Source organism: Marmota flaviventris, chromosome X (genome assembly GCF_047511675.1).
Source record: "Marmota flaviventris isolate mMarFla1 chromosome X, mMarFla1.hap1, whole genome shotgun sequence".
Lineage (NCBI taxonomy): Eukaryota > Metazoa > Chordata > Mammalia > Rodentia > Sciuridae > Marmota > Marmota flaviventris.
Genome location: NC_092518.1, coordinates 10,319,768 through 10,332,654, shown reverse-complemented (window position 1 = coordinate 10,332,654; position 12,887 = coordinate 10,319,768). Strand labels below are relative to the sequence as shown.

General features: G+C 41.4%; 1 protein-coding gene across 3 annotated transcripts in view; it reads right to left on the bottom strand.

Annotated features, from left to right (window-relative positions):
* Ca5b (carbonic anhydrase 5B) overlaps positions 1–11,952 on the bottom strand; it is a 60,202-nt gene extending 48,250 nt beyond the window's left edge. For 2 of the 3 annotated variants that reach the window (XM_027927431.2, XM_071606353.1), the window contains exon 1: positions 11,893–11,952. The gene's annotated coding sequence lies outside the window, so the exon portion shown is untranslated. Of the gene's footprint in view, positions 1–11,867 lie in introns of all 3 variants that reach the window. The other variant, XM_071606352.1, reaches the window with a different exon arrangement.
* Between the last annotated feature and the right edge of the window lie 935 nt (positions 11,953–12,887).

Genomic DNA, 12,887 nt, shown 5'->3' with positions numbered 1-12,887 from the left:
GCCCCACTGTTAGTGGCAGGTTTCTTAAACAAACAAACAAAAAATTACTCCCTGAAATCCCAATTCATTACCCAGCATGGTATTTCCATATAGGAAGGATTCAATGATTAAAATTCCCTCCAGGCTGAATAAAAACAATCATCTGCTTTTGGATTGCTTGAAAACAACAACAACAAAGAAAAGAAAGAAAGAAAGGAAGGAAGGAAGGAAGGAAGGAAATAAAAAAAATTTAAAAATAATATATACTGCCAAAATAGTCATGGGTGGTTTTGAAATCTAAGCTTAAATACAATCTGTGACTCTTTGCCCATTCTTGTTGTAATGTTATGGCTCCAGAACATGGGAAAAACAGACAATGTTACTCTTGAACTGTCACTCTCTGCACCTCTCCCAGTAAAAATCTCAGAAGATGATGCTTTGCAAGGTATCCAACATGGGGTTCTGAAATTATGGTAATATTAACTTTGAACACTTTTCGCCTACCAGCCCTGTACCCCTGCTCCATTATTGCTTCATCCACTTTTCCTGCAAAGTCCTGTCCCAAGTGAATAAACAAGTTCTGAAATTGAAAACAAACACTTCTCTTGGTTCCCTATTCATTCCACTATAGATTTTTCGAGTGTTTTGTGTGATTACTTGGGATGCCTCCAGACAGCTGTTGGGGACATGACTGATGTTGAGTGACCATGACTGGTATGACTGCATAGACCTGGCCCCACTGAGCTCCTAGCCCCTTTGAGTCCATTTGTTCTCCTGCTTGCCCACCAGCCAGGTGGACTTCAGTTTCTCCAGCTCCTTAGGCCCTCTGCAGCAGGTGAAGATGGTCTTCTTTCCCTGGGCCACTCTCCTTACCTCTGTGTCTGGTTGATTCCTTCAGATGACCGACTCCAGAGCCACTTGCTTTAAACTTTCCCCCAACCATGTGCTCCCCAGGTTAACCCGGCACGGGCACTCTTCTGCAGCAGAGTGCTTACTGCAGTTCAATTAAGTACCTGATTGGGAAGGCAGACTGCGACCCATCCTCCCCAGCACCTAAGCTCCATAGTGGGAGGGGTGGTGTCTCTTAGAGACACAGCATCATAGCTTCATTTCTTAGGGACACAGTTCCTGATACACAATGGGTGTTCGGGGAGTGCAAGATGAGGGACCTAAGCAGGCTCCTTTGGTGATGGGGAAGATGTTGATTCTAATTTCAAGAATAGAGAACTGTGATGTGACTACCCGCATGTTTGGGGACAGTACTAAAGGTCTTTCCTTTTTTCAATTGGTACCATTACCCATTTGTAGGGTTGTTTTTATTTTGTTTTGCTTTACCTTGTATTTTACTTGATTGCAATACTGGGGATCCCAGGGCCTCTAATATGGCAAGTGCTCTACCACTGAGTTATACCCTCAGCCCACATGAGTTGCTTGCATCATTATTATAATCATCATCATTATTATTATTAGGTACTGGGGACTGAATCCAGGGACACTCTACCACTGAGTTACTGACACCCACAGCACATTTTATTTTTTTTATTTTGAGACACAGTCTCACTAAGTTGCTGAAGCTGGCCTCAAACTTGCGATCCTCCCACAGAGTCTCTGGGATCATAGGTGTGTGCCACCACATCCCGCTTGTATTTTTTTTTTTTTTTTTGGAGGGAGTTACTTGAGATTGAACATTCAGGGACTCTCAACCACTGAGCCACATCCCCAATGAGACAGGATCTCACTGAGTTGCTTAGTGTCTCACAGTTGCTGAGGCTGGCTTTGAACCCAGACCTCCTGTTTCAGCCTCCCGAGACTTAATTACAGGAATTACAGGTTTGCACCACCATACCTGGCCCGACTTGAACTTTTTTATATGCTTTTAAATACTGTTCTTTAAGAGGAGAGTCTCATACTTCTACTTATAGGACCTGAAGGACTCACAAAGTCCTGTTTGATCTAAAAGAAGAACTTACCTGTGTATAAACTATCCTAGTCTCTCAAGGATGGGAATTCTCTCAGTGCACATTTTCACTTCAACATTTATTATCATTTCATTTGTTCTAGCACTGTGTTGGATGCTGTGAGTCTAAGATGATGAAAGTCATAAAAAGGACACACTATAATGTGATGAATCTAAAAAACATGATGCCAAAGTAAAAGAAGCCACACACAAGGGATGTTATTAATTTCTGGCACCACTACTGCTACTGACTAAATAAGAATTAAAGACTATGCTATCATCATCTGCTTTTGTCACATAAAGAAATTAAGGCGAACAAACTCATTTTTAAAAGAGATGGCTTTGTCTGTGTCCCTGTACCTCAAAGGAAATCTGTGCCAAAATGGAAGACACTTGGAACTATAAACCAATATGAAATGCAGAACCTCTGTTGAGTCTTGAGTGTTTTGAAGATTGAAAAATCTTGCTCAGCATGGGTGTCCACCAAAAGGCAATCTAAAAACCATCTGTGCGTCACAACTGAAACCAATCAGGGAGTTTTCCATCTGTTGTAAAGTTAAATACATTGTCTTGGAAAAAAAAAAAAAGCACATGAAATGCTTAGGGGAAATCTGCAGAGACAGAAGACAGACTGGAGGTTGCTAGGGGGAGAGTGAAAGGGGAAATGGGCAGTGACTGCTGAGAGGGCTCCAGGTTTCTTTTTGGGGTGATGAAAATGTTTTGGAACTAGATAGAAGAGGTGGTTGCACAACACTTATGATTACTAAATGCCACTGAATTCTTCACTTAAGTGAGGTTTTTTTTTTTTTTGTTTTTTTTTTTTTTGGTACCAGGGATTGAACCCTGGGGCACTTAACCACTGAGCACATCCTCAGCCCTTTTAAAATTTTATTTATAGACAGGGTATTGCCGAGTTGCTTAGGGCCTCGAAAAGTTGCTGAAGCTGGCTTTTAACTCGTGATTCTCTTGCCTCAGCTTCCCAAGCCGCTAGGATTATAGTTGTGCACGACCATGCCCAGCAAGAGAGGTTCATTTTACATTAAATTTCACATCAATAATGTCCTTATTTTTAAAGAAGATGAATAAGGAAAACACAGTAAATGAGTTCACAGATTCTGCCTTCTCCTGTCAAAAGGAGGACTCTCAGAAGTTTGGCCTGGACTTGGGGGATGGGGAGCCAAGGCACAAAAGAAACTCAGGGGACACTAAAGACGCAGTTAGTATACAGACTTGAATTTTTCTTTCTGAGTGTAAAATTAAAAAACAAAACAAAACCCCACATCACGATCCCCATCAATGCTGAGCAAGGAGTCAAACAGTGTGATTCCATCTTCCTCTCTCTTTATGCACATCCCTATTTTTAATTGCCTGTGACCTGACTCTTTTCTGTATTGCTGTTTGACCCTGCTCCTTCTGAGCTAGAAAGGAAAAGACTCCACCTGAGTGAAAGGAGAGAAAATTACCCCATAAGCCACGTCCAATGAAAACAGACAGGAAAATTACTTCCTATCTCTAGACTCCAAGGAACAAATGAGGGCTCCAGGCAGAACTCAAACTGGCTCCCATCAAGCCATCTTCCCAGACCAGAATTGGACCAATCTTTTGGCCTGGTCCTACACACTTTGAGTATGCATCAGTTTGCCAACGAACACGCTGGACTCAGAGGTGGAGATTTGCAGCCTTCACAAGACTGGAAGGACATCTGTGAATCTCTTGGAGGTTCCTCTCCTCCAGGACTAACTCTGCCTGGAGTCTGCAGACCAGTGACATCTAAAGTGTGTGTACATTGCCTAAAAGGTGTTTGAACTTCACTACCCATTAAGATCAGTTTTGCCTATAGTTTTATTTGTGTGTTTGTGGATATACACTTTGGGAGGAAGTATGTATGTCAAAAAGTACCATATTCAAGATATGCAAAAGTTTGACTCGGGACTTCAAACACATCTCATAATAAACATTCATGAGATTATCTTGATAGTATCATTTTTCTTCTTGCTTTTTGGTACCAGGGATTGAACCCACAGGTGCTTAACCATTGAGCCGCATCCCTAACCCATTTTTTATTTTGAGATGGGATCTCACAAAGTTGCTTAAGGCCTTACTAAATTGCTGAGGCTGGCTTTGAACTCAAGATCCTTCTGCCTCACCTCTGGAGTCGCTGGGATTACAGGCATGTGCCACCATGTCTTGATAGTATCTTGAGACGAATAATGGCACCTTGTTTTCAAATACCTCCCTTAACTGAATTAACTGAGCAGCCTTACAGAACAATAGTTTATTGATTACCTCAATTCAGAATATGATTCTGCTTTCTTTCTCTTAATTTTCTCTTATGGAAAATTTAAAACTAATACAAATACTATTGGCCTTCCATATTTATGGATTTGGTCAACTGCAGATTGAAAATATTTGAAAAAATTTGTATTTATATTGAACACATACATACCTTTTTCCTTATTTCTCCCTAAAAATATAGTATAATAGCTGTTGACATAGCATTTATATTGTATTAGGTGTTATAAGTAATCTAGAGGCCATCTAAATTTATTTTTTACTGATACATAAAAACATAAAAATTGGACATATTTATGAGGTTCCATTGTGACTATGCCATTTTATATGAATATCTTGAGCATATGAGGATTTTGGTATCTGAAGAGGTTCTAGAATCAATCTTCCATGGACATTGAGAGACAACAGTAGAGTGAGAATACTATACTAAAACCATCCATGCACCCATTATTCCTTTTCAACAATTACCTGTTCATAGACAATCATGTTTTATTTGTACTTCCTCTTTGCTTTCCCTCCCTGGGTTATTTTGAAGCAAGTCTCAGCATATCTGTATTAACTTATCCATGATTATATTTCTCATAGGAAAATATCCCCCTAATGCACAGTTTCTTCTCCATAAAAATTATCTTATAAAACAGCCTCTGGTAGTAATTTATTACAGAATATGAAAACTTTCAATTTTTTTCAAAATTCAAAAATAGCCAAAGCCCAGTAACACTATAGACTTTCTTGGCATCAACCTGACCCTTAATGTAAAGTCTTCACTTCTTTCTTGGGATTACTATCTTCATCTCAGATGAGAGTTCAAATGATGAACTTTAGGTTCTAACTTGGAAGTCTATGTTTAGATGAAAGTGCATAATTTATAACTGCAGTAAGGCAGAATAAAAGGATCATATGAACTGAAGTGTTTAAGATTAAAGCATAATACACACCCTTGAACTTATGCAAGAATCTACAACCAGAAGAACAGAAAAATATTTATTTAGTAACACGGTAAGAAGTTGACTCTGTGACTTCAAATAATGCAAACTATCAGAAAGTTCTTGGAAAAAGCAGTGAAGGGTTAGATAAATGCAAGTTATTATTACTCAATGCCAAAATGCCACCATGCTATAAATGCCAAAACTAAGAAAATAGAAAGCAGTTTTGAATGACTTCGAATATCATTTTAAGCCAATAACTTCAAACAACTGCCACTAATCAGAATTTAGTTGATTTGACACTAAAATGAAAATTCAAAACCTGACAAGAGATATGGGGAAGAGGTGCCTCAGCTTTGTGCTTCTCTTCCATTGATGTTCAATCCTGAATCAAAGCAATAATCAATGATTATCTTATGTACAGCACTGTACTGGTGTAAATAAATATGAAATAAGCCATGCCCTTCCCCTCTCTCCAAAGCTTGTAATCTACATGCAAAAACTATTTAAGCAAATAACTGCTCTTTTTAGTTACTTTCTTTAGAACTGTGGTAAAATGTACATAATACTTATCATTTTAATCAATTGTAATTAGACATATTCATCAGTCTTAAATACATTCACAATGTATTTAATTAATGTCGCCGCCATCTATACTTAGAATGTTTTCATTACCCCCAACAAAAACTCTGTCATTAAATAATAATGCCTCCTCTTCTTCCTTGGGTCCTCTATTCTATGTCTTTGTGTTGCTGATTCTAGGTATCTCACATGAGTGGAATGATATAATATTTGTCTATGACTGGCTTATTTTAGTTAGCAAAATTAAACAGATATTTCTTAATCAAAGCTGGATGTGATGACAGTCTCAATTTAGTGCAGTGAGGACATAAAGAGTAGAGGCTTTGTGGGTAGGAAGGATAGTAGAATGAATCAGATGTTATTACCCTACATACATATATGATTATACAACTGGTATACCTCTAAGTCATGTACAACCAGAAGAATGAGAAGTTACACTTTGTTTATGTATGACATGTCAAAATGCATTCTACTCTAATGTATAACTAATTAGAACAACTTTTAAAAAGAGTAGAGGCTTGAAGTAGGGGTGGCATCTGAGACACTTTCAAGGGGCAAAGGCAGAGGGATAGACGAGATACTTCAGGAATGATGAGGACATGGTAGGGTGATTAGACATCAAGCCTGAAGAAGACAATGGAGGTTGAACTAAGCAGAATTTAGGATTATTAAAGGAACAATTCCAGAGTCAGAGAGATCTGGGCAGACAAGTGAAAAAGACTCTTTTTTTATAATCTAGTAATTTTCAGGAAGCTAATGGCAGGTACAATGTACACTCAACAGAAGGGAGGTCTTCAGAGGAAAGGTTGTGATAAGCAAGGCCAAGGGCATGCTAACTGGCCATGAAAGCTGATCAAACAGATGAGTGGGCACACATGTGGCCAGAGCACAGGGTGCTCCACTAGAAGCTGTTTGGAGGTTTTAGGCCTGTTAGCCTGACTCTCAGAGGAAGTGTGAGTAAATGACCTTTGGCTCCGCCCGACAGACAGTCATCAAGAAAGCATTGAGGGAAGGCTGAGCTGGCCCCACAAGCTGGGATGAACACTAGGGTTGTGCTCATGCCTTGGGGACTGACCTCCATTCAGCACTCATGCTGTCTGCAAACAATGCCAAGGCTGGTGGCTGATGACATGTGGCCTAGAAGTGTATTGGCTCTTTACGGATAGGAGGAAAAGGCTCCTGAGTGCTTGACATCACTTTCCCTCGCTCAGTCATTCTCTACAAAGCCCATCACCAAGTGGTGGCCTGCATGTAGTGGTCTGGAAGTCTGGACCTCTGTCCGCTGACCTCACTGCAGGGGACCCTACTTCTGCAGACTTGCTTTTACACCCTGTTGACCAAACAAAAGAAAAACAAATTCCCAAGCCTGTCTGCTATCACCATTCCAAGTCTGCTGTTAATATTTGTCAATGCGTTAGCTGAGTAGATGCCCAAAGGATGCATTGGAAAGTGAGTCTGGGTGAGGATTTGAGATAAATTTGGGGAATAAGAGGCTGGAAGGCTTTCAAATATTATTCCATGTGTGTAGAAGGAAGAACTGATCATTTCTGATGACTGACAGCAGAGCGCTGAACAGATAGGAGAGGGAAAGAGTAGAGCTACAAGTCAAGAAGCAGGGGATTCTTTGAATCATCCTCCATCAATCCATCACTTTTTTTTTTGTTATACATATACAAGGGCATTCAACCAGTGAGCCACATCTCCAACCCTTTTTATTTTTTATCTAGAGACGGGGTCTCACTAAGTTGCTTAAGGCTTTGCTAAGTTGCTGAAGCTGGCTTTGAACTCAAGATCCTCCTGACTCAGCTTCTTGAGCTGCCAGTTGTGTACTACCAAGCCCGGCTATCACTCTTTTATTCTTTCTTTCTTCAAGATGTTAATTGAACATCTACTAAATGTCGGACACTCATCTAGGCTCCTTGGGGAAAAAAAGAAAATCTTAACTCTATGAAACTTATCTTCTAGTCAGAAGATACAGACAATTAACAACAAATGTAATAAATAAGCCACTTGTAGAGACAATTAGAACATATTCAAAGAAAAGTAGCAGAATCTGGAGTTCCATTGGGGAGAGAGGTATTATATTTGGCCCCATCAAAAAAGTAAAATTTGGGGCTGGGATTGTGGCTCAGGGGTAGAGCGCTCACCTAGCATGCATGGGACCCTGGGTTCGATCCTCAGCACCACATAAAAATAAATGAATGGAATAAAGATATTGTGTCCAACTACAACTAAAAAAATAAATATTAAAAAAAGTAAAATTTGATCAAAGGACTGAAAGAGGTAGAGAATTACATGGCCATCTAGAAGAAGGACCATTCCAGGCAGGTGACAATGCTCATGCCAAGACCCTGAAGTGCACTGGACATGGTGGTACACCTGGCTATGTTGTTGACATTTTTGACTAGATGATTCTTGGTTGTGACAGGTGTTCTGTTCTGCATTACAGGGTATTTAGCAGCATCCCTACTGGCTAGCATCCGCTAGATGCCACTAGATGCACTCTACACTAGAGTGTGACAACAAAAAATGACTCCAGCCAGGTGCACTGGTACATGCCAGTAATCTCAGTTACCAGGGAGGCTGAAGCAGGAGAATCGCAATTTCGAGGGCATCCTTGGCAATTTAGCAAGATCCTATCTCAAAGTAAAAAATAAAAAGGACTGCTGAAGGGAAAAAAGTCTCCTGAGAATTTGGTGAGAGAGGTTGCCCTGGGTTGAGAACTACTGCTTGAAGTGAAATGGGGATAATTTAAAGATTTTTGAACAGAAGAGTAACACTCTGATTTACATTTTTAAAAAGATCAACTCAGTATGACCTATTAAAAATCGCCTTGGGGGGACTTGGGGTGAAGCACTTGCCTAGCATGTGTGAGGCCCTAGGTTTGACCTATTTTAAACAAAATAAAACAAAAACATCACCTTGGGTAGTGGGTAGTGGGGTGGCGACAGAAAGGAAAAAAGCAGGAAGAGTGTTTAGGATAATTCAGAAACTTGAACTAAGTGGAGGTGGTAAGAAGTAGTTAGATTTTGGATATATCTTATAGATATAGTCTATAAGATATGAAAGAAAGTAGTTAAGGATTATGGTGGGATTCTTGGCCTAAGCAACTGGAAGGATAGAGTTTCCATGAACTGAGATAGGGAAGACTGTGAGTGGAACAGGTTTTCAATGAGAAACCAGGAGACCAGGTTTGGTCATCCAGAGTTTGAAGTGAAATTCCAATAATCCAAGTGACAGAATATGAAGCACTGAACTGGGCAGCGATGGTAGAGATGGGCAAGATACATTGTGCTCAAGAGAAAGCCAGTTTGCGTAGTGGTGCACGCCTGTAATCCCAGCTGCTGGGGAGGCTGAGACAGGAGGATCTCGAGTTCAAAGCCAGGATCAGCAACAGTGAAGTGCTAAGCAACTTAGTGAGACCCTGTCTCTAAATAAAATACAAAATAGGGCTGGGGATGTGGCTCAATGGTTGAGTGCCCTTGAGTTCAATCCCTCGTATGTCCCCCACCCCCCGCCAAAAAAAAGAAAAAGAGAAAAAAGCCAGTTTGATTAAAAAAAAAAAAAAAAGTAGGGCTTGGCACCCATCAAAGAAGTGGAAGAAAATCTTGTGATTTTTATGACTGGAGCAATGCTGATAGAATGAGGATGAATTCCTGAAGAAAGAGACAGAACCTAGCATGAGAAAGAGGAAAGGAAAAGACAGTAGTTGCACCACTTATCATACTGGATTTGAGATGCCCAATGGTCCGGGCAAGAGGAAAGGTCTGGGAGTTGATGAACACAACTCTGGTGCTCAGGAATGATTACATAGCTAGAAAGAAACAAAAGGAATAACTCCTCCCTCCCAGAGTTACAGATGTTCTGAGAGAGACAGACAAAAAGAAGCAATTAAGGATGTCAATAGACTAAGAAGGAACAAAGATATCCAAGAAAGGAACAGGGCATTGGAGGTCAGGGGTGAATAAGGTTCTTGGAAAATCCAAATAAACAGAAACTCAGTTTAGCTAATGCTAGGTTCCAACACCTATGACAATACACAAGGTGTTTTAATGTTCAGGTCCAAGACCAATCCCTTCTGTTAAATTAAAAGTAAGAATTTATTGAGAGTCAGTTATTCAAAACTTACTCACTGAAGTCATAATGTTCAAGCTTGTGGAATCATAAATAATGTTTACTAGACGTAGCACATAACAACGAACTGCTATCATACATTACCATAGTTCGTGAAAAATCTGTGCTTAAGTTTATACATGGGCTCAACAGGCCTCAGAGAAGCCAAGCTTTCTGTACCCTTTGCTATCACTGATTATTTATTTCTATCTTTGGATTTGATCAATGTGTTCCTTCTACAATGTTTTACAGACTTAGAAATATATGGAAAAATCAGAGATTCTGAAAATCCTTAAAGAATCATTCATAAATTGTGTTTGTTATATGACAAGTGTTTTGAACTCTTCCTGATTAAACTACTTATATCTATACAAAATGGGCAGCAAAAAAGAGACATGTACTCTCCCTAAAGGTTACAATAACACTGGAAGAAATTACTTGATCCTCATCAGATTGACCCTTCGTTTTCTCACCTCCCAATATCAAAAGGAAGCAGGCCTTTTGCAATTCCCTGAAATCTAAAGTTGAGATGAATTTGCCATGTCTTGACTGAGATAGCTTAGCTTCCTCCTCTCACCCACTTCTTTCCTTGGAACATGATCCCAATCTGAGATAGTCAAAGGTTTCAAAATACATGTCTAATAATTGCTCTGTATATTACAACTAACTGTAGCCAATGAGATGAAATACGTTTTCCTTTTCTATTAGGTTTCCAAAACCCTCACGTTCACTCATTTACTCACAATTCACTCAAAATTTATTGTGTTCCAACTGTGGGTGGTCACAGCCTCTTGCCTGGCTTCAGGGAGAACATGGCAGAAGTGTACTGGCACAGAGAACTGTACCCTTGCTGCTTTTGGCCTTCCAGTGCTTTCCAGTCCAGGTACTTATTAAAAATTATCTGAGTAAAGGAGAAAAGTTCTACAAAGAGCTGAAAGCTTTTTCCATTTCCAACAGATTCGCAAATAGTGGCCACTCTGAGGAATGTTTGGGGACAGCTCAGGGGGCTGGACCCCTCCTCTCTCACTGGAGAAACAGGGCAGCTTCTCTCTGTTTCCCAGCAAACTTTTTAAACAGCAGGGCAGAGATGGCCAGATTATCAGAAAGGAAGAAGAAGCAGAAAGCAATGTGGTTTTCAGTTGCTCAGAAAGAATAAGTTTTATCCAAACTAAGGTGTATTCACTAACTCACCATATTTCTCAAACTTTCCCAGAGAAAATTCACAAGAGGGGCGGGCATTGGCATTAATATTAACAAGTTGCCACCAGCTTCAGAACAGAAGCATTTAACAACAAATGCAGTTTAAAAATATATATATATCTCAGCCACCAACAAGGTTTGCATTTTGGAGGTTCCTCTCCTCCAGGTCTAGGGTGGGGCGCCCGCGCGCGCACACACACACACAAAAGTCCAGAAGAAAGAATTGCGAGTGTAGAAGGCTCAGATTTCTCCACTGTTACAGCTATGATGCTGATCTGCTCTGGGGGCGGCTGCAATTCTGTTCACAGCTCTTGGCAGAGTGGGGGTGGGGTGGGGGAAAAAATACAATGAAGAGCCAAGTGAGTTCTAGCTTACGGCGCCTCGGTTTCTGGAACTGCAACCTCAGATTTGTAGCCTTTATCCTCGTCTCCGGCTATTTTATAATAGGCTGTACTTTCTTGAGTTATTCAGCTTCAACCAACTCTGGCAACTTGCCCTCCTTAAGGAATTGCCCTCCGTCCCCAACAAATGCTCTGGGACAGGTGTTCACTTGTCAAGTGCAAAAAAACCCTAAGGGAGGTTTGGCCGTCTAGTGAGCCATGGTGAAGGAAGAGGGCTGGGGTGGAGAGGACTGCCCAGTTAGGCCCTCCTGGTCCGGCGCACCCCAGGGGAACCCAGAAAATACTCGCAGGACCAACAGCTGTCCCAGCCCGGAGACATCTAGCAGCGGGGCGGAGGGTCGTGGGGAGCGTCACGGCCTTCTCTGGGTTTGCCTGTCCCCGCTCTGGCCCCTACTCGACTCGGCCGCCCATCCTTACCTGAACGGTTCCTTACAGCACTAACCTCTTAGCTCGCTCGCCTCTCAGGACCCGGGACCCACAAACTGGGCTGTCCTAGCCTCGCCCACTTGTAGCTTGCCACGCCCCAGACGCTCGGGCCACGCCCCTTCATCGAGGCCACACCCCCTCCAAACTTTAGCGTCCCGCTACTTCTCTACGTACCCCTCTGGCCACGCCCCACCAGACTGTGCCAGTCCCTGCCCTCCGCCCTGGCCACACCCCTCCCACCTCGCCAAAGCCCCTCCGCTCTGAGCCTCGAGCCTTGCCTCTGAGCTCCGCTCTGACCCCACCTCTACCTTTCCCACAGGACCAACCCCACCTCTTTCCCTCTGCCTACCGCTGGCGGCATTTGTAGAGTGAGTCTCGTCTAAAAACTGGCATTCCTCAGGTTTCTCCCATCTCCAAACACCGTGACTTAATGTGCTGGGAACAGATGACTCAATAGGGAAACACACTGGACGTGTACTTTCCCTTTAGATTTCATGTCCTATTTACTCGAGTTTCTTAATATCTTCTAAACTTGAACTGTGGATCCGTGTTGCTTCCAACCAATTTTCATATCCTCTAAACCAGAACTGTAGAATCGTGTTCCTTCCAGCCCCTTGACTTTTGTCGACCTTAAATGCTAGGAAAATGCACAGAGTAAACGCTGTATTTTCCGGTGTCTCCTTCTGATGACTTTTCCTAGGCATTCAGTACCTTCTTGCTGTCTCCATTTACAACTCTGGGTCCATGAGAAAACCGTGAAGAAGTTATAACCAGCTTTCTTAAATCTCTGGCTCATTCACTCAAGCCATGTTTATGAAGCATATGCTCTCCTGACAAGCAAGACAAGCTTCAAGGACCTTTCAGTCTGAAGTTGCCCCAACTTAAATTTGGATGTGACCAAAAAAAAAAAAAGAAAAAGAAAAAGAAAAAAAGAAAGAAATGATGAGAAAGGGAGGGAAGTGTAGCAAGGAGTTGATAGGTGAAAAAGGACTTGGTTATGACAAGTCTTCT